This window comes from Argopecten irradians, chromosome 7, assembly GCF_041381155.1.
Source record: "Argopecten irradians isolate NY chromosome 7, Ai_NY, whole genome shotgun sequence".
Taxonomy (NCBI): Eukaryota; Metazoa; Mollusca; class Bivalvia; order Pectinida; family Pectinidae; genus Argopecten; species Argopecten irradians.
The window spans coordinates 42,138,802-42,158,010 of NC_091140.1; the positions used below are offsets into that span (position 1 = coordinate 42,138,802).

Sequence of the window (19,209 nt, forward strand, 5' to 3'; positions counted from 1 at the left end):
GCTAAGGGATTAGATGGACAAATAAACAAATTTTAGCACCCTGTCAGACACCTTTGTTTGGTATTGACAAGAAGTACCCATAGAACGTATAAGTCAACACCAATATTTGTCCTCTCTGGTCACTCCATTGTCCAGGTCGGACTGACCACAAAGCAGCTCTGGTCAGTTGTTGTAGTCAGTGGGTACTTGTCCTGAATACCTTACAAAACCTCTGGTAATTGGCCATCTGAAGAGGTCATGACAGCGTAATGGTCAGTCTGAAGGGGTCCTGGATTTGTTACAATGTATTCATAACCAGGGCCAGGATTTGCAAACAATCAACACAGTTATAAACAGTAGGTATTGGGGCACTAAGTATGATATACAGGTGTGAACCACAAATGATGACATCTGGAGGAATAACGGGAGCAACAATGTCATGATTGAGGTAGGTCCTATAAAACAAGATATTAACCTTCCTGAAATTTTTCATGTATCAGCAAATTGAACCATTTTTGGTTTGGCCCCGTTAGCTCATATAAGCATCCAATTAACAGCCAGGGACATTTAATGATGTGCCAAGTGTATATGGTAAAGGAAAGCCTAGAAAAAAAACTGTCAACTAGAAGACTGTAACTCCATGGCAATCATCCTGAGGTGGGATTCAAACTCGTGACCCAGAGGTAGAGGGCTTCATTGTGGCAATACATCAGGCTATTTTGACCACTTGAGCACCACAACATCAAAAGAAGAAAGGATTTTATATATCATCCCTCATGAACATATTTTGGAAAGTAAGACACCATTTCTTGAGGATGATCACTGTGTTTTAGTCAAAACATGTTTAGAAGCTTTTCAGACAAATATAAGCATGATTGCTGTCGTCGAAACAAAAGTCAAAATACATGATAATAGGCGGGATATAAGTTGAGATTATTTGGATATATAAATGTGTTTGGGCTCTAAAGGATTAAGATGTAATCTTCTGGGGAGATCTTTGCTGAAGATGCAGACTGCACAGATGAGGATTATATCTTCAGATAAGGTTCCTCACGTACTGCAAATACCCTATAAACTTGTTCAACCCTGAAGACACATTTAGACTCTTCTAAATCAAAGCCTAGACTAGTTCATTCTGAATTTTCAGGGGTGAATGAGTTAAAACCAGATATGGGATAGGCATTAGGTATCAGGTTTTGAGACTTAGAATCCTACACCTACAGCTATATATATGAACCACAATTACTGCAGTTATAGGGGTCATTACGGTAAACAAATTGGCTGCACACAAGATCAACAGGATAAAGAAATTGCAGGGAATTTTTTCGTGAAACTTTGAAGATTTACATCAAAATCAGGATAATTTGTATGAGGATAAGCTTTATCAGTCTGAAGCTCAATTTCCATGTTCCATGTCTATGAGATATAAAGTAGATTGGATTAAATGTATCACATTTGGATAAGATGTCTGCAGATAAATACAAACCTGGTTTTTACAGATAATTTGGCTGATTAAATGTGGCCTTCATTACACCACATGTAGTTGAGCCATAGAATTAAATCAGAGCTCATTTCTCTGTTTTATTCACTTCATCCAAGAAAATTTATTTAAAGAGACGTAATTGCAAACTGCAATGTAGGCAAATATACTGATATGCCAATATGGAAATCATTTTATTGAAGATTCAAATGCATCAAGATATTTTTATAGAAAAGAAGTTGTTGATATGAAAATAGCAAAATTGATCCTTCTTACTTATTTTTGAATCCTCAACCTTTAAGGATGCTACCAATTCATGCAATATGAGGTTTTTGTTAGTACATGTTTACCATCCAGAACTGACATGTATTTAAATGACATTGACAGTTACATTAGGACAGAAAAAAAAACCCCAAAAAACATCGAAGTATGCTTGATTTTAGTTAGAAAAAACAGTTTTCTTATTCACACATGAAGACTTCAAGGGTCAAAAGATTACATATGAAACCTTTTAATTTGGCGAAGTGAGCTGAGAAATTGGCGAGATCTGATTTCAGCCATGACAAGTATGCAATATAAAGTGGAAAGTACTGAAACTACAGAGTCAAAGTGTCAAGGAAGTGTTACTTTAACTCTGGGGTCTTCAAAGGGTAGAGAAAAGTTGTAAAATTAACTATTGGGTACGGTTACATTGTGCTACTGCATGAAAAGCAAGGCTGAAAATCTTAAATGAAGGTTATACACAAACAAACAAATCTGAGCCCTGAGATTTAAAGTATGACTCTTATGTACTTTGATTGAAACAAGAATTCTCTTGGCAATAAGTATTTAGTGTACCGTATGTATTGTTTTCTTTTATTTGAGGTGAATTAATTTTTGCTATATTTGTGGTTAAGTTGATTTCCGCCAACTTATATACTCATAGAATGGCCACCAGACCCTAAGTTGTTGATAAGGCTATCTCAGCAGAGTTCTTTAATAGATTATCTCCCCTTAGTTTTAAACTTAGAAACAGGCATGTAGAAGAGACAAAAATAATCAAGCAAAAATTTTAGTGATTTTTTTCAATGTTCTAGAGACTGATGGCTATAGTCTAATCAAACATCTTAGGTTCCTGCAAATAAGTTTTCTCCCTTCAGGCATTTGTGATTCTTGGATTTTGGGATTTGCTATTTCGTTAACTTTCACATTTTCATTATAGACAATACACTGCAGGAGGTTCCCTGTGTCATTGAGATGAGGGGTCCAACTTGGGAGTAAAATTTCAAGGCCAACCTGGAGAAATTGACAGGTTTTGAAGTAGTTTTTTCTCTGGAACCTTTGGATTTCCTGCACCTTCCAAACCTGACATTGTTTTTTAAAAGACCATATCTATCAATACAATATGTAAAATAAGTCATACAAACCGAACCAAATTGTCCAAATCGAAAACCATATTACCTATTCTGAAAGCCAACTTAACAGATTGTGAATGATACACTAGACGTGTAACAAATCAGAGTCAACCTAATCAGGAAAATGCTTAATCAAGGCAGTGATAGGATCCATGACTCCCAAGAGTTCCTGTGACTTGAGTGGCATTATTAACAGCGGTTTGTTTTAAAAGCCTCGGTTTTCCTGCTCTTAACTATATTGCATAACACCACATCCTGGCTGATCTATTATGGTCTTCAATCTGATTGGTTGAACTGATCGGTTGTCACTGTTGTCGCAGATGCTGTCTCTTTTCGATGTCAAGGGACCTCACTTAGTGCTGCCATGAAAGGAAGTGTAACATCCACATCAACTGAACTATAGAGGTGACCGAGGTAGTTTTAATTAGCGATATAACAATCATAGTAATTGCTTCAGTGGGACCTCTCAGAAAGAAAAACTTAAGTTGGTCTAACGAATTCAGAAAAATTGACAGTTGATAGACAAGATAATTAGTGTATATAAACATGTTTGTGAACATTCTTTCAATTTGATTTTGTTTGTTCTGTAAGTTTTTTTTTTTTATAATCAATTTTTCTTTTTTATAATTAATTTTTTTTTTGGTAATTTTTTAGAGGGATAGGGTAAGGGTGATAGTTGAATGGTATTGATGAGATGAGAGTGTTCAAGAAAGAATTAAGCATTTATTCAGAAATTGATTACTAGAGAACAGTTTCTTTCGTGGTTTGAATCTTTTGAATCATTCCGTGGGTAGAAAGTTATTTGTGGTATTTTAGCAATTGGAACATTATTTTTTATCAATCAGGAGTTTGTTTTTATATCATCTTTTAAAAAACCCCAACAAAAACAAAAACAACAACTAAAATTTCTGCACAACAAAAATTCAAGTTCTACAGTATATATATCCAACAGATGTGTTTCATTGTACACTATGGCACAAGTCAACATAGACATCACATCTTGGTCATTATAAATAATGATGTCCAGGAACTGACCAATCTGTTTGACCAGATGGTCAGTATCAACAGTTCCTGAGTCTGTCACAGTGATGGATGACCAATGGTCAGCTGCACTTTCTCCTGCCGACATTGTAACAGCTACAAAATCAATACAACACAACTTTGGTGTGAAAAACCCCATCTGTACAAGGACAAAATAACAACAGCACAAAAACAGCTCCTTGTAGTTCTCACAACAAAAAATAGAGCCAAAGGGAATGTGGATTCATTTTTTACAATTATTGAAACAAAATTATCTTACCATACAGTTTATCCCCAAAGAGTGCCTATAGCTTTTGTACATTTTTGTTTGTGAAGTGTTAAATTAGACAGCTCTCTAAAATTTTTTTTTTTTTTTTAAATTAAGTTAGAGAGAAATTCTTAAGACTTTTTCTTAGCTGTAACTTTTATTTTAGCACTTTTCACATTATCTTTGAATCACAAATTAATGTACAGTGCTAAATTTTGTAAAAGAATATTTGAGGCAATGAATCATCATTAATATCCACGCCAATAAATCATAATTCACAGTTTTCGGTATTTGCCCTTAAATTTGACTGGGCTAAAATAGGTCTATTTACAGCAGTCAATCCCAAGGTCATCATTTGACCACTGGTCAAACAAACTGGTGTGATAACAAACATGTCTATCTAGAATATTTCCTTGAGTAGAGTATAAACTCTTCACTCCCCAGTTAAACAAAGGTCATTCTCAAGGTCACCATGTGGTCAAGCACCACAGAAGCTGTAGATGCTGGATGGGCTACTGACAACTTTATTGATCTGCAGCTTTTAAACTGCTATCATCTCTCCATCAGAGAGGAGAAAGGCATCCCAACAATATCTGACAGACAGGGGATTTGATGGACAAAGCAGACATATCTCTCATTGGAATGGTGCTTAAACCGTTTCCAATGGATCTTCTGCTGGCCAGGAAGCTTGTGAAGGATTTTAAAATTCTTTTTAGGTGAAGGCATTCCTGTTCAACATCTGTAGTCAATGGTTCAATATTACTGTATGTTATCCTATAAGTCCCCCTTGGATACCTTGTATTAAGCCATTCACCCCTGAAGATGCATTTAGACTCTTCTAGATCAAAGACTGGAATAGTCCATATTGAGATTTCAGGTATGTGTGAATGAGTTAATATAGTTTTTTTGGAAGGTGCCAATTCTAAAATGCATTATTCTTTTAAAATGCTATGGATATACGTACTTAAACGTCTAGAGAAGTAAATGTTCAAGATCATTAGTTTATCCACTAATGAGGATCTACCGATTCATAAGTTTATATCAAGGTGTATGTACGATGCTGATAAAGAAGTATACTATTAAATTCAATAAATTCTATCCCTGGTATTCTGCTTTAATTATTTCAATACTTCAAGACCAAGAAACAAGAACCTCATAAAATCCCGATTATAAAATCGGATACCAAGAATTAATGAATTGCTATGAATCCTCCTTACAAAACAAAATACTTGAATTAATGAAATGTTTAATCATTATTGAAATGAAGCTGCAGAATTCATCAAAATTCTGATGCAGCCTGCCAGTGATCTGGTGAATCTTATTACCATTACGACGACCCCTAATAAAGAATATCTGTGTGGACGAAGGAATTAAGTATCCGCCCTAAAAGGATGTTTATTGATTACCGATAAATTCCTGTGGTCAACAGGATGATGACGCATACCTAATAATTACAGGGAGTGTTGACTCCTAGGGGAGCTGTGTGTTATAAACTATCCAATCCACTCGGCTCCCAAGAGGATCGTGTTAAACTGACTCTAATGCAGATATCAATACAGGCGTTAATATTGTTTGTGTCATTAACTAAGACTCCATAAATAACCTCAAATTATCTTTTAATCCACCACAAATTTGGTCAAATCTGATATATTACACTTTTTTTATCTTGTTCATATAGCTTTATTTACTATTTCACTTTATGTCTTTTTAAATTATCAAATTTAAAGAATGACAATAAAAGGAACATTAAATTGAAATTAAATTAATTTTATTAATTATATTGGATACATAGATATTGAATAATGGCATAATCTTTCCAAGGGAGATAACCTGGTCATTGTTATATCTATACTTGGTTTTTTGCTGGGGTACTTTGCATTATGAACATTCAAGGTCATATAGTTTCTCCCTGTAGCAGCAGGTGGCTCCCTGTTATACAATACAAAAGAAAGCCTACCATATGTCATCTGGAGGTCATTGATTTTTAGTGTACAAGAATCTAATGCAAGGATAGAAGCACATGAGCACAGACCTGACCATTTCTCATGGTTGTTCACTCAGAAAAAACAAATTTTCATCAATATATGAATAACTTTTCAGAGCCGTCTAGACTCAGTAAATATATATATGGCGCAAAAGGATGTGAAAAGTTTTCTTTTTTATTTCATATACCTGTGGTAATGCTTTAAGATAATTTATCATTAAAATTGTATGGTCTGTGACTTGTTGTATTTTTAGCATTGACAAAATATTTAAAGTGTTCTACATATTTTTCTTCGCCTCTCTAAGTTTTAAACTTTCGATAATTACTGATTTTTGTAAAGTTCAGATTCGCAAAGTTATTAAACAATTGAATTAAGATATTGATTTTTAATGTGTACACATTTTTAAAATAGCTCAAATGTATCTGAACTGTTTCCGATCTATTCCGATCTGTATGGCTATTGCCATTATTGATCACCTGATACCGCTCGAGAGGTTCTGATCTATACAGGTACCGCCGATGTCAGTCACATGATGCGAAATGTAATATCGGTTTTCTGATATTACCCGAAAGTTTGAAACATAGCGTTGACTGTGGCGGTACTTTTAAAACTTGTGATATTTCATGCGACATTTAAAAAACCGCTATGTCATAAGTAAATCGATGCTTTCATGGATCTGAACCATCATATTTAAGCATCCATATTCACACATTGTATGTTTTATTAGAGTTTGTGAAGGCGAAAATTACAAGAAATACAACTTTAAATAATTATAATTATATTTATATATTATTGGTCAAACAAGCTAACTAACACATCTCCTTATCTCTCTTATTATGTCTAAACATTATTGTAAAACAATAGTTTCTTGTCCATTAAATAGTTTCGCCACATAGTAATATCATGTCTGAAACCTAGCATTGATAATTTGCAGGAAAAATCTAAATGCCACAGGAAATACCTAGTGATTTAATTTATCAAAGTTTGTTCAATATTTCCAAGATTGTCAAGTGGACTGCATATAGCAATGTATAATTCTCTGTCGGGTACGTCAGGTACCGGTATTTTAACAAACATAACATTTATCATTGAAAGCAAACAAACACATCTTGGCCATGAAGAAATGTCTTCTGCGCACCACGAATTCCTTATATGATGAAATCAACACATGTTGGGTCCTCATTTATCACCTTAGGATATTAACTCATTCACACCCTGAGTACATATTTAGACTCTTCTAAATCAAAGACCAGATCAGTTCATTATGACATATCAGGGGTAAATTAGTTATAGACTGAACTGATACATGTCCCCAAGGTCACGAATAGTCTTTAGTTTACCCAATAGTAACGATGCTACGAAAAGGTGGTGTCATATTTTTCCATGATCTTATTGGCTTGAGCAAATTGTAAACAAGGGAGATAACTCCAAAATATATCCCTCAATGAAGACATTACGATCTAATTATGATGCATTAATTACAAGTAAAAATTATGATGGCATATGACAGCTCTTGACAACAGATGTATCTTATTCATTTTTATATAAGTCGTTTTTCCTGATTAATCAAATACATACAGAACATGTATGTAAACAAAGTTTGAATTTTGGGAAAGGCCAACCAATTGGCCATCAGTTCTCGTTTAGTATATCCATTGTTCTTTTTAACGCTAATGCTTGCATATTTGTAGGATAGAAGATACGAGTAACTTTTTAGAATAGATGTTTGATTTTTAAAACATCTGAAAGACAAGAAATTTCTTGAATGACAAGAATTTATATTCAAAGGAAAAACATATGTACTTCAAATAAATGGCCAATTTGTCAAAGTAATTGTTCTTTTTTTGAGACAATTATTAGAAATCGAAATGGAATGAATTACCGTACTAACAAAACCGAACGATTCAAAATCAACAAGAATAATTTTTAAAAGTCTGTTTGAATGGGATCATAATTTATTAAATTATTTTCTTTTTAATTACATAGATGAAGAAGTTGCACAGGCACAAAGAGACAACCTAAGATGACCTTGAATACACCTGAAAATCACCTGATCGTTTTACCTGTATGTTACCTGTGAAACGCTACTACTACTTAATCTTTGTCTACACAGCTACCAATGCTATTTCTGCAGGTTAGACTCGGAAATAACAGCGTAGATAAGAAGCCTAGGTCTTTAATCTAGACTGGAGCATGTTTTTCGGTGACGATCGACCCATCCCCCCTCGACCTTCACCTTTTGTATTTACTGTACACACAAATGCATTTCAGCTGTCTGCCGATTAAAAGTGATGTCATAGGATTATTCAAATTTAAATTTTGAATTCAAAGCAAGTCGGGATATAAAACGACACTTTCTGACATTATAGCGATATATGTATCTGTGGTTTACCCAACTGTTGATTCCAATATCCAAAGACATGCATATGAAATCACGTAAGTATTTATTTGGAAGCAATGGATTATGCAATCAATTACATTTTTCATATATATCATTTCATTCCGCAAGAGACATTTTCAATTCATTTTAGAATTATACTGTTACAGTATATTAGTCTGTATTTCTTTAAGATCACAAAGTTACTGGTAAAAGAATATTGAAGTTGAAGTTTTCTCTTTAATAATCTTATATACCAGTATATATGCAATACTTTGAGAATAAGTTCATTTGAAGAATATGATTTTATATGGATTATCATTTTTAAAGAGCAATTAGAAACATCTGTAAATGAAAAAAATCCAACATTTTGTAAAAGAATTTAATCAATATGATGAATTGGATGATTCAGTTCTAAAATTGTTAAAAAAAATCAGTGAATATATATGCTTCAATTAAAGCTTCTGGTATTTCAGTTGAATTTTTTCACCACTGAGTCAAAAATTGCTTGTAAATGTAAAATTCAAATGAATGAAATCGACTTGAGGTCAGTGTGTTATATTATTGAACACCTGCGGACAGCATGGTACGATTTTCACCAGAATGAGCTCCGATAGCTGTTCTTGAATTACTTACAAAGTTACATGAGTGATTTAACGCTTAAACTTGACACCGTTAAAATGTTTAGCTTAAATTAAAACTGTGATCTAGAATTTCTTAACTCTGCACCTGAGGTACCCTCGAACTGTGTAAGCAATGTCGGGGATGATAAACGATGGATGTCCTGGTCAGAAAAGGTCGATTTTTATGTGATTTATCTAACAACAATGAAGAGGACCATGTGGATAATATGTAGGCCAACTTGTCAATCTTATAAACATTGTTATAAAGCTAGAACATTCTCAAATATATCACGCAGTATGTGGTCGCCAAACAAGCTTTCTTTGAGAACGTGTTGTTCAAAATTGAAAATGTCCTGTTACAAAACAAGATGATAAAATGTCAGTTGTCCCTAAATCTACTTCCTGCACAATATGCATAAGGAATTTTACTGGTACATAATTTTTGTGTTTTTCATATTAATATTTTAGTTCTATTGGTGTTCGATATCTTTTTCATCACAAGGACTTACTGAAATATTTTAAATCTGTTGATGATTTTTTTTTAAAAAAAAATAAAGGTCTACTAAAGGGTCTCCTTGACATACACCATTGAAATTATTAAATAAATATACTAAAATGTTGAACTTTTTGGGTTAAGGCAGAAATGACAATTAATTTAGCACACTAAACATTGTTTGATATAGATGTACACCAGTTAAATCTCAAGATAATTAAGAAAAGAATTCAAGATATATTTTTTAACTTGCATTTTAACTTGGATTTTTAAGTCAGGGTCACATGAATATAAGAACAGCTGGTGTACTTGAAATGAGGGAAAGGATGCATAAATTGCAGGTTTTGCATATATGTGTAGTATGTCCGCATAAATCCTCTAGTTTTTACATGTATACTGAAGAAAAACAGGCACAGGGAAAACCCAGATATATCAAGAACCCATGTACATAATACATGTACCAATTTTCATTAAAAGCAGACATCTTTAAGTTTGATTTTTTTACAGACCATTATGTGAAAAAATTCAAACACTATTGCAGATCGACATACCATTGGCTATTACTAAGTGCAATTTCAAAACCATAGGCCTAGCTAAAATGGTTTTCAAAGAAATCTCTAGAACCAATCAATGTGGACAAAGAGACAAACAAGGTGATTATGATAGGGCTAGCTGAATCTCTGATGTATCATCCCCGGCAAAACAACCTGATGATACAGTAATGATACAGTAATTAATAGGAAAAGGAAACTTAATCATCACCCAAATATAGAATCAAGAAGAATACATTGTGGTCACCAAATCATTACTGTTTTATTATCTGGCTTGACAATGGTCAGACGTGGAAATCCCACCTGGCTACACTGACCATTAAAGTCAGTCAATAGCCGTCCTGCTGTCATTCCTGTTTCTAACCAACTGTCCTTCTGATGAATGGTAATTAGACTAAGATTAATTAATTTCTATAATGATGACAACCAGAACTGATTGAAGACTGATCAGATCTGGTAACACTCTGTAAAATTAAAATCAGATATGGCTCACTGATATCTGATTCAGAATGGAACCTTTCTAGATCTGATTGGATAATTAACCCAAATCATCATACACTTGTTACTGTATCTGTACTGTTGATGTCATATTTAAAGTTTAATTATAAGCTAAGTGTAAGGTTAGCCATGCTGACATTGTACAGTAATTATTCACACAATTGCCTCTCACCTAGACAGCCAGGGCTCGATCTACTCCCAGATCCACAGTTTAAGGTACTGTACGTAGTGTCAGATTATAAAGGTATTTAATAACACTGGTCACCAGACTGACCCTAAAAGTCTCAGCAGAATTTCAATATTAGATTATCTGCCCCTAGTTTGAAACTTGAAATCGGACATGTTGCAAAGACAAAACTTATCAAGCCAATTTTTAGCAATGATATTCTTGAGACTGGTGGCGTCCTAAGTTTTTTCTTAAAGCTCTAGTTTTGCCTCCCACGTACAAGACCCCAACGGTGCCTCATCGGGACAAAAAGCATCTAATATTTTTGTGTAAAATTCCTTTCTTGTGCAATTATGAAAAATAAATCATTTAGATTTGAAGAGTTATCACCAGATCAAACATTTCTTTTGATAAAACATTGAAATTAAATAGTTTTTACTGTAGATATTTTTAGTTTTATTTTAACAGATAGAGTTATATATATATATAGGTTCTTTGAGTTTCCCATCCAACATTACATGTATATGCTTCTGACCTTACATGTACACATCTTTGGAGAACCATTATTTTATTGACTACGGAAGCTGTGGGTTTGACATAGGCCTGACATGTCCTACCTGTGGATATGATTAGTTACCTGTGCTGTGTTCTATTGACCTCGTGGACCTCTGACATCAATCACAGCAGACTGACAGACGGTGATTACGGAAATCATCGCCTGGTAACCTTACAACACTTAGGAAGTATTACATCATCAGTGGTCATTAATAGACCCATTTGATAAAGAAAAGGGCATGTAGGGCCATCTGCTCAGGTCATTTAAGCTTCAGAAGTATTACATCATCATTGGTCATTAATAACCCATTTGTTAAAGAAAAGGGCATGTAGGGCCCTGTATCTGCTCAGGTCGTATAAGCTTCAGTGAAGTATTATCATCAGTGGTCATTAATAGACCCATTTGATAAAGAAAAGGGCATGTAGGGGCCTGTATCCGCTCAGGTCATTTAAGCTTCAGAAGTATTACATCCATCAGTGGTCATTAATAGACCCATTTGATAAAGAAAAGGGCATGTAGGGCCTGTATCCGTTCAGGTCATATAAGTTCAAAGTATTACATCATCAGCCAGTCACTAATAGACCCAAATTGTAGGGAAAAGCCATGTAGGGCCAGCACAGGTCATTTAAGCTTCAGAAGTGTTACATCATCAGCGTCACTAATAGACCCAAACCAGAAAGAAAAGGGTAACTAAGGGCATGATATCCCGCATAGGACGCATATTAGACTTCATAGGTAATACATCATCATTGACATGCAGTCACTAATAGACCCAAAACAATAAAGAAAATTGCCACCTAGAACCTGTATACCGTAATGGCTTCATATAAGCTTCACAAAGGTATTTACGTCATCAGCGGTCATTATTGACACAAATTTGTCTCGCACAAGTCACTATTAGCTTTAGAAGGGATAATGACATATACAGACTCAATTGATAGTGTAATTAGTACACAAGGGCCACCTAAGGCCTGTATCGGCACAGAGTCATATAAACAGCTTTCAGAATACTTAATCATCAATGACACCACACATTATGCATTCATAGCACAATTAATCATCAAAGGGCCTGGTCAGCACACTTTTGGACATGGCAAATGAGTCATAGCTATTAGACAGTTCAATTTAGTATAAAAAAATTGTGGTCAAAAAAGGGCTCTAAATATTTTGTAATATCATCTCCACTACCTTAAAGCTTCACATATTGTATAAATAATGTATATTCAGAAGTTATAGATTTTTTTATTTTTATTTTTTATTTTTTTTATTATTTTTTTTGAGGGGGGGGGGGGGGGCAAAATATTGGCTTAAAGAGTCATATAGAATTGCATTCATTCAAATTTCTCTTGAAGTGCAGTGACTTGATAACCCATCATAATGCTTAAATTTCAAAATGGATTTGTGAACTTGTGCATTTAAAATAATGACTGCCATAAAATTTTGTTTTTACAGTGTTTTAAATTACCAAATATTTCACCATAAAAGAACATAACCTGGAGTTTTATATCAACTACCTAAAGACACATGAATGGCGAAAACTACAAAGGAGGAAATTAAAAGTTTTATTTTCAGATAATTCACCATTTCGATTGAGTCACAGTAGAGAAACAATTCACATATGAGACTGAAAGAAATACTGGCATTTACAAAGAGTTTTATTGCATTTGGTTCATTCGTGCAATAAAAATGATGTTAACGTTAGCAGTAGTAGTTGATATCAAGGACATTAGTCAGGAATACAAAACCGTTACTGAAATAGAATCATACGTTTCTTCTAGGCACATGAACCTAAACAAAATTTTATTTTTCTTCAGAAACTGAATTTAAAAATTTACAAGAATCTCCATTGGTATTTGAAGTAAAACTGTAGAATTGATCGACTTTCTTTCTTCTCCAAAAATGCAATTTATGTATGCAATTTTATTAGCCATTTTAAGAAGAGACCGTCCAAATTGTATTTGAATTGACCATCAACATTAATACCAAATAGTCTCTGAAATAATTTCATTGGCTTAAACTATTCACATAAAATGACATCAAAACAAGAAGAGTTATATGCAGTTTCCCCCTTTGGCTACCATTAGATCTATTGAACAGACTCAGGCCTACTTCTATTCTGTAGGTTTTGCATAATGTTGTAGTTAGATGTGATTCTAGGTAGAGACTGCATCAGCTGGACTTGTATAAGTCTGAATAATGGATGAAAATGGCTACCCATTAGGCAAGATATCAAGTCAAAATGGCTGTCCATTCAGATTTTAATAGTGTTATTGAACAGGTTTGTTGTCATTTCCAACAAAAGCAGCATTTTACCAGAGAGAGGTACTTTACTACAGAAAGGTTATCTGGTACAGAACATTTGTAACACTTTAAATGCTAGGTTCAGCAGTAAACCTAGATTCACCCTGACTTACAGCCACATCAACCTTCAAAGGAAATAAAATAAAATGACAGGAGATTCTTTCTATTCAGTACAGAATGGTTCATCTAGACAGCTGGTCCCTTTAGACAGGTGGTCACACTATACAGGTAGCCAAACTAGACAGGTGGTCACAATAGACAGATAGTCCCTAAAGATAGGTGATCACACTATACAGAAAGTCATACTGGACAGGTGGTCATACTAGACAGATAGTCATATTAAACAGGTCATCACTATACAGGTAGTCATAATAGACAGGTGGTCATGCTTGATAGGCAGTCATATTAGACAGGTCGTCACACTATACAGGTAGTCATAATAGACAGGTGGTCATACTTGATAGGCAGTCACACTAGACATATGGTCACTTTTTACAGATGGTCCATCTAGTCAGGTGTTTACTTACAGGTGGTCCATCTTGAGAAAGTAACTTAACTATTATAGACCTTAACCTCTGTCTTGGTCTCTGGCCTGCGCTCTATATAACATCAAAATTATCCATAAGATTTGGATTCGTATCTTTGGTCATTAGGATATATCCGATTCTAAGGGGAGATAATCTAGAATTAAAATTCATCTGCGACATCTTTTCAAAAACTTAGATTCAGAGTTTAGTCTAAGCAGACTACTTATATAAAGCCATATAGTTTTTTCCAGCTTTTTTAAGCCACAAAAACCTTAACGCCCAAATACGGTACATGACCATGAAATAAAAAACATGACCAAACAAAACCTGATGTGAGGTCCTCGGTATCCATGACAACAGAACAGACCTTGCTGGACATAGCGTGACCATAGACATATCCGTAGCCGTGAAATCATGGTCTTCTCAGTGTTTTATATAAAATCTGATTTACCGCTATACTCACATTACAGCTACGGACAATTTATATTGTAACATTAGTATGATGAATGTTCCCCCTAACAATACACCATACTCACTAAAATAATGACCATGTGATGCCACAAGTTTTTGATTAGGAAATGTCCTTGGTAGAAAATATTGACCATTGACCCAATGAACAAAGAAATCTGGATAGATAATGGGTGGAAAGGTGTTGGAGGAGGGGGGGGGGGGGCGATTGTGGACGATGGATTTAGCAGTGTTAACATATACACATTCCTTTTACCTAAATGGCCTGAGTTTGATTTCAATTCTCAGATGATCATCTCTAAGACAACTTTCTTAGAGTCCAATAAAGTAAATTTCCACACAATATGCTCTGTCTATAAAGACAACTTGGCTGTAAATGTCATTGTTTCTTGGGTGGCCTTTTCCATAGGTTTTATAATAATGACAATATGAATGCCATTTCTCCTCTGTGTTTATTTATTTGCAATTTGAGGAGCTAAAATCACATTGAGTTACCAATAATATTGTATTTTAACCATCCCGATACAACTTGTTCTGTACACTCCGATCCTGGCATTTGTTTAATGTCCTCTTTTATCACCTCCTACACAGTGTGATAACGAGAGTTATTTCTTCCGATTTAGATTGACGTTAAACCATTATGCCTGAATCCTTACATCTTTGGGACTGGGAATGGCGCCAGTGTGTCGCCCTCATCCTCAGATTCTGCGACACATGTTCAATACCAATGCTACGTTTATTGAATTTCATAGTTCATTACAATCATCAGCTCAATTTAATTGCGTCAAAGTGTTTGACAAAACTGAACAAAAATTGTCATAAAAGTGATGTTATACATCGTGAGCTGAGTAATTAAAGTTAAAAGTAAATTCTTTTAGACACCTCCAAAGTAAAATAAAGAACAAAGTAATATCTTCTCTGGACATAATTTCCATAAAAATATAAAAGTAGCAAACAAAATCCATAGCAATAAAATCTTAAACGATTGCACAAAATGTACTTGTATCTTAATGACAAATTCCACAGGAAAATCAATAACTTAGTTAAAGCTATCATTATAAAAATGTTGCTATTTTTTAATGTTCTTCTGCCTTATCTGTAAAAGTGTCCTTTTCCTATATGTGATCTGAAATATCCTTTTGAATGAGGCAAGATCCTCTTTATATAAGGAATTTGGTATGTGACAGTCATAAATGTGTCGCCATGGCAATTAACAGTCTCTTAGGGCACCATCCACGACCTTGTGACCTCTTGTGACAACTTCACTATTATATGGACCAATCAAGGGAAAATAAAAACACATTGTAAACATTCGTGTGTTCGTGCATGCATGCTGTGACCATGTGTCCTCTGATCTAATTATAGAACAAACGGATGTGTCATGTTCAATGAATTTGGTGATTCTGAGTGTCCCTGGATCTTATTCAATAAGGCAATACAATTTCAGTCAAAACCAAAATGCTGTTTGATTTCTAGTCCCTCAGAAATGTTGCAATATAACATAAATGCTAATATTTATTTGTCATAACCACCTTATACAACCTTTCAAATTGAATATGACATTTATTTTTATAAATCAAATGATTTAACACACCGAGCAGAGCTACAACAATTGTATCGATTAGATATTTTAACTTAATTCTGAAGGATTTATAAGGTTAAATCATTTTATTAAAACAAAATTGATGTCTGCAAAACGTTTATATGCGATATGGAGCCTAAAAAATCTTGAATTCAAAGCATCATATCTATAACTAGAGGCAGAATTATGACTTCATATATCAGTTGAATGAGAATGGAAAAACTACTCTTGTCTTGATGTCATTAAAAACATTTGCCCATATGTCTTGAGATTTTGCTATTTAGTTAATTTTTTTCAAAGAATTATTTGCTTGATTTTTGATTCAGTAAAACATTTTATATCCATAAAATTAATTTGTGAGATTGGAATATGATACAGACATGGTTTTAAAGACTTTTTTCCGAATATGTAGAGTTTTAACTCTTTTTCACCCCTTATATTTCATAATGGATTAGTCTAGTCTTTGATTTAGAAGAATCTAAATGTGTCTTCAGGGTGAATTGAGTTAAATGGAACATTCCAAAACCTTGATCTGTCTTTGACACTATTGATAAAATGACACAACCAGTAGATCAAATTAATCCGTTAATAGATTACCCTTCATTTCCATATAACAGAGTTATCTGCCCTTGCAGGAAGGTCAAATTAATTGTTACATTTGTTTTTGTGAGTATTTTGTCATATTTTTCAGGGAAATCAACATATTTTTGCTGAAAAATAATGACATCATAATCAAGTATATATATCATCAAGGGCAGATATCTCTGTACAATGTAACAATGAAATAATCATTTAAACAAACTTTCCTAAACAGAGCTGTACATTTGGGCGTTACTGATACGCAGAATTTTAACATTAACCAGGTTCAACATAAGTCTCTCTGTTGGTTACACTTTCTTTGTCGATTCGTGTCAAAGAATTGTTTTATTCTACTCATGTCTGCTCTCAATCACGTCAGATTCTCAAGTGATACATCAACTGTGGAGCAGAAATCAGATTGTATTGTGGAGAAAAAGAAACTTATCAGCGTCTGTAACTGACATACGTTTTGTTGTCTAGATAAAAACATCAGGAAATCACTTCACTAACAAAACATCTGTTTGTTTTTCACTTTTACTGAGTCTGTTGAAGAATTTTTTGTTAGAAATGAAAGCATGCACTTAAAACAATTAAACATTCAAGATTCTGTTTACTTTATCACTCCAGTGAAATTTATCAGTGTTTTTAGATTTCAGAGTTAAATCTAACTTTAAACATCTTATACAGAATCAGGTTAATTGACAGAAGTTTCCGCATCTGGTTTTTAGATTTTTTGTTCAAAAATTGAAATGGAAATAATTGAAAACTCACGATTTCAGATGTTTGTTAAAAACAATTTTTTTATTTTTCTGAAATAATTCAAGTCTAACATATGTTCATGAATATACCATATCTAACGGCCGTTCTATTGACTTGACTTTTAATAGATGCAGAAGTGAAGTCACCATTTTTCAGAAATCTGAAGAGTCAAAACAAATGATAAGTCCTATAAATGATTTTGGGGAGTCAATTAAAACACATTCTCATTGCTCTACTGGAAGCCCTGTATTTTGATGCATCATTATAAAGGAGGAAACCTTTTATCAATTTTAAGTAGATGTCGCAGGTGAGCATGTGACCATTCCAAAAAACAACTTAATCTTCTTTTTGAAAGACAGATACACATTGACATTTGACCCTGTAAAGGAATTAATGGATATATGACATATGCATTGCACATTTGAGTCATACAAAACTACTCTTTATTGTCGAATAACCACACAATGTTATAAATACTGGTAAAACCTCATACAGAAGGAGTTGCAGGAGAGATGTCATGTTTTGTTAGGACCTGGCCTTGATATGTGTGTAGAAATGTATGTTACGTAATCTACAAGACCTGTTTCTGGTCTAAAGATGACTAGCTGATACTTTGGCCATTGATGTAACTGGTAGGAGAAGAATACCAACATATTTCTGTGACAAGAAATACATGACAACCATAGTAGGATATATGTTTTGTAAGATCTAGAAATGTTCTACTGTGTCGACTTCCCCATGTTAATTCAGAATGGGTCATGACGAGAGGAGACAGGACAAAACGAGACTAATCCAAGGCTATGACGCTCTTTCATGAAGGGTGTAGATATTCCACCCAAAATGTTACTGAATTTCATCTTTGTTTCCTAATAAGCACCCCCATTTGTTACAGTTTTTTTTTAAAGCACCCTGGGTGCTAATTACAGCAAATACAGTAAATACCCCCACCCCCATATAAAATCTAAAAGGGGTGTCTAGGAGGTGGTATAATGAGCAAGGCATAAAAACCTTGTCCAATATGAGAAATTCTTAGACTATCTTCATTAGAGACCTTTGGGGCCATGTGTATGATCAAGGAGAAATGACATTTTTTCTGCATAATTAAAAATTTGATAACAATTTTTAGTCTCATGTGGGTCAGTGAGTTGCTTGGTATGATAACAGTTTTGGTTTTATTCAGAAAACTCAGGTTTTCCCTAAAACCAAACCTAGGAATTCTTATAACAGTCTGTGAGGATAACTTTTTTTCACTGCTAGTCCTTTGGACTACTAAATCTCAAAATTTTATTAGTCTGGCTATTTAAACACGAGTCCAAAATAAATATACAGTCGTTTTGCATCGATCAGCACTTCGGTCATCATTAGTTTACGATTTTTTTTTACCAAAGTACAGTCTGAATGCACTCAAAATGAGTTGTAATGGAATTGACCACTGCCGATATAGTATTTTAAAACAGTTTGAAATGGGCGGGAAGCCACTAGTCCAATCAGACTAGTTCATTACAGTAAGCACTAGTCCGGCCATAAAACTACTTGTGGTGGGCATCGGACTAGTGCTCAAAGTCGCAGACTGTTATTACCTGATCATAGTTTAATTAATTAC

General features: G+C 34.0%; 1 protein-coding gene across 1 annotated transcript in view; it reads left to right on the top strand.

Annotated features, from left to right (window-relative positions):
* Positions 1 to 8,414: 8,414 nt before the first annotated feature.
* Positions 8,415 to 19,209, top strand: part of LOC138328485 (leucine-rich repeat-containing protein 24-like) — a 41,144-nt gene continuing 30,349 nt past the window's right edge. Inside the window, exon 1 of the mRNA XM_069275313.1 lies at positions 8,415 to 8,562. The gene's annotated coding sequence lies outside the window, so the exon portion shown is untranslated. The remainder of the gene's footprint in view (positions 8,563 to 19,209) is intronic.